The following is a 4,520-nucleotide window of genomic DNA, read 5'->3' on the forward strand; positions in this document are numbered from 1 at the left end:
ATATTATCCATACTGTATCATATTAATTTGTAAATAAATGGTACACAAATAGTGTGTCAAATTTAATTTACTGTATTTTGTGTCTTGATAAATTTAATGGGATTCATCCAATGCAAARAACTCAATCATTTTTAGGGTAACTTTACATTGAAATGATAAACAAATCATTGATTTGTCGAGGTTTTCCTTCCTTTTTGCCTTCTTAAAATAAAAGGGAGTGGTGCCTCGATGCAATTAAAGTATAACTAATAATTCGTATTTTACCCAACTTTAGATCCTATAGCCTTACACACTTGTGCGTTTTCTCTGAGTACTCCGTTTATTTTTCCCCATAAACCAAAAATATGTATGTTTGGTTAATTAGTAACTCTATTTGTCCCYATGAGGGTGAGCGAATGAACAATTGTTTCCATGTGTCCCAGGAAGGGAATTGGACATGTCCAGGTGTCCCCCCTCTTGCACAATGACTGCTGGAGATAGACACCAGCTCCCCGCAACCTGAAAAAAAGTGAGAAAAAAAACAGGATGGTTGCTGGTTTTCTGGCAGCTCAAAGACACAAAAAGAAACAACAGATACATATCAGGTTTACAAGAAAACGGGTAATTTTCTGCTCCCCAGCAAAACAAACGGCGTTAAATCAGGTGTTTTAAGACCGCACACAAAGATGTCCAACTGGAGAAGGCGTGCAATTATATTGTTTCACACTGTCCTTGGCTCGGCTGGGGGGAAAGKAGAGAGCTGTAGATTTTACCATTAACTGTATGACAATAAATTTTAGTGATAGAGCAAAGAGCAAACCTGAATGTGAGAATCAGTCAAGTCAGCAGCAACAGAGCGGCGATGTGATGATGAGTCACTGCCTAATTACTACAAAACCCTAAAGACCTTGGTTTCATCCACGTTCCTGGTGACATTATTGGAATCTGATTCTGAATTATTTAAAGCTGTGAGCCCAAATGGCTCTAGCAGAACATTAGTGATGAACATTCAATACCAATTAGTTTTGAAGGGTGGTAATTATTTCCTGTTTATTGTTTATGCAGTTGTATGAGCAGAGAGAACATGATGACATGTTTTTGACGTCGACTTAATATAGTTGGAAAGTATTTAAAAACTGGTGAAAATGAAAATAGAAGGATCACTTACAGCTAATAAACAGATAAATCAAAAGTGCAGACTTTTTGTGAAAAAGTGATGAATAAATAATTGTTGATCTGKTATAGATAGTGTCACTTTCCATAGTGTTGGAAACCCAAGATGCAAGCATGGACTTAAGAGACATGGTTAAAAACATAAATGATTTTATCAAAAATATATATACAGTAGGTCACCATTACAACATGTTGCACAAAGCTAAATATGAGACGTTTACTGAAGTCATAAGTACATAAACAACAACAAATTCTGACCAGAACCAGAACCACACAGGAGTCTGCACTCGAGGCATCTTGTGCCTTTTTTATGCACTTCAGCTTGCTAAAATAAGCAAGTGTTTATTTTTTTGTTTGAGTCAGATATTTTGTATTCATATTTATTGGACAAGAGTACAGTGGTGGAAATATTATATAACATCCCTAACTGCAAAGTTACCTTGACATGTTGTGCTCTGTACATCTCTTTGATAACTGCCACATTTATATAATCTGTCTTATGATTATAAGATGCTGTACTTATGTCTGTAACTTCGCTCTTATTCTGAAGTGCTCAGTACTGGTTGTCGTTTTGTCATTGGTTCTYTGTTAACATTTGTCATCCTGTTCGTGACGCCAATTGTAATGGAAAATATTCCATATGGCAAAAACACATGAATAAAACAAAATGAAACTGTGTGGTTTGGTCGTCAAATGGTTTAATAAGAGTTGCATATATGCAGAAATCAGTGCAAACTTGACAGATGCTCTGATTCATGTCTGCCCGGTTCTCACTGATCTCTGCATATATGCAACTCTTATTAAATCATTTGACGACCAAACCACGCGGTTTAATTTTGTTTTATTCACGTGTTTCTATCATATGGAATATTTTCCATTACAAGCACAAGTATTATTCGTGCATTTGCTGTTGCTGTTTCTGTTTGTGTTTTCAAATACAGTAACAGGGATTAAAGTTCTCTATCATCGTAACATATATGTCATTTTGAACGTGGCCAGGATCAATCCATTTTTGATTGAATTATCTGTTAGAGTAGAGGTTCTMAAACTGAGGTCCCAGGACCCTCAGGCATCCGCAAGCTGTGGCTTGGGGGTCCTCAAATAATTACAGAGAAGTTGTTGGTTTTTTTCAATGCATATGTGGAACAACGTACAAGTAAAACAAACATACTAAACCAAAGAAAAATAATAATTATTCCCATGGCCTTTAGGGGTTAAAATGGCAGTAAGTTATTTTTAATCATGAGGTTTATGAGGGGATCTCTGGAAAGTTTTCACCCTTGTAAGGGGTCTCCAGAAGTAAAAAGTTTGAGAACCCCTGTGTTAGAGCATCAGTTTTTATCTTTATTGCTCCATATTTTATTTTCTTGCTCTCCACTATGGTGCATTTTCCAATACATCAGCACAGACCACAGATTATATGTATCCTACAGAATCAGACAAGTAAATCATTACTTACAACAAAATTAAACATTTTGAGAAAGATTGTGTTAAGAGGATAAAAAAGTAAGATGTTCTTAAAACATTTTTGTGTTTGCTCCTTGCCTGTAGCACACTTCTGAGGGAGTTGAAGACAAAAATATGCAAAGCTTCTTTTCAGAGAACCTTCAGATAAATCTTCACTCTCGTACGGGGGCCTCCTACATTACTCTAACTTTAAACCTTTCTTTGCTGCTCAGCTTTGTCTCTTGCTTTATGTTGGAGGTGGGTTTTGTATCTCTGAGAATGTCAGGGTGGGTGTCGGAAAAAGTGGTGAAAGATGAAGAATATTTTACTAACGTGTGAGAGAGATCAGGGATTAAAGCTGCCCACACAGCATGTGTCACATGTGAAATACTTCTGGAGAGCTGATGTCTTTCAAGTGTCAGTGGTGAAAGGATACAGTCAGTCAGTAAACCTGACTTGGTGTACAACATGGTTAATAAGAACAATAATGAGGGAAACCCAAACTGCAGGAGTCTGTTTAGCATTTAAAAAGCTAATGAACATGTTTAGCAGCGACTACTGACCATAGCTATGGTTCACTTGGGGGTGGAGGGTGAGTTTGTATGACTCCAAATACTCTTAAAATTAATTATAAAAGTAGCAAATCTGGTTCACTTTATGGACTCAAGCCACTTTATAGACTTAAGGCCCTACATACTCTATTAAAGCCACAAAATCAGCTCTTATTGGTGCAGTTCTGTTACAAAAACTCCATCATTTTGTTTGCAGATCACTGCCCCCACCCTTAACTTAATTATGGTGTTCATGTAACTTGTATTTAAATGTGTGTTATATATTGTTCATTTAGGGCCACTGTTTTACTCACCTGAGTCCACAGTGTCTCTGGGGATTCAGCTGTGGACTATAGCACCAGTCTGTCAGAGGACACGTAAGATCCAGTTTAACTGGGACCTCAGACTTGTGAGTCGTGACTCAGTGTGAGGACTCAGGCCATTAACCTGGGTGAGTCAGTAACCGTCAAGCTCTAAAATCAAGCAGTGAGATGAAATACATATTAGCAGCTTGTGTTGGGTAAAGGTGTTGAAAATGCTCACCTATACTGTATTTTTACACAAACCAGGTTYATAAAGTGCTGCTCTTCTCATTGTTTTGTGGGTTTTATGCAGTTACACAATAACAAAACTAATAAATAAATAATGTCAAAATGTTATTGGAATTTAAACACATACAGTACATATTTTAAACATTTTATTTATCAACCATGATTTAGGACATTGCACGTTTTCTGGCATCCATCAGTAGGAGCTTAAAGCACCACATACACCCCTACTTCCTACAGCGTTGCTGTTGGCTTTCTTTTATCCAATCAAAATATCTGCAGTGGTTTGTGGGTTAAAGATTAGGATCTGAATCAAAAACCAGAAGGATGTAACTCATGTTTGTGGCCATGAAATGAATGTTTGGCTCCTGAGCCCGGCTGTGTTGGGTTCAGAGCATGGATGGTTCTGTAAGAGGCTTTCACCTCATCACAACATGCTGAGCAGCTTAGTCCACTGCAGCGTATTATCAAACCATGCAGCTGATCTCCATACAGGCCCAACTCCTGAGTGAGACTTCTTCAAATCCAGCATATCTGTAGTTGCTCCAAAGTTTTTAGTTTTTGGGTTTGTTTGGTTTTTTAAACCAAAAAAAATAGGTTACCATGTTTGGAGCATTTTATACTTTTCCACRGGAGATTTAAAAAAACAAACATAAATCTAAAATCTGCATTTAAGAGACTTTTTATACAAGTACAGCGGGTAAAATAAGTATTGAACACGTCACCATTTTTCCCAGTAAATATATTACTAGAGGTGCTAATGACATGAAATTTTCACCAGATGTTGGTAACAACCCAAGTGATCCATACATACAAAGAAATC

This window comes from Austrofundulus limnaeus, unplaced genomic scaffold (assembly GCF_001266775.1).
Source record: "Austrofundulus limnaeus strain Quisiro unplaced genomic scaffold, Austrofundulus_limnaeus-1.0 Scaffold122, whole genome shotgun sequence".
Taxonomy (NCBI): Eukaryota; Metazoa; Chordata; class Actinopteri; order Cyprinodontiformes; family Rivulidae; genus Austrofundulus; species Austrofundulus limnaeus.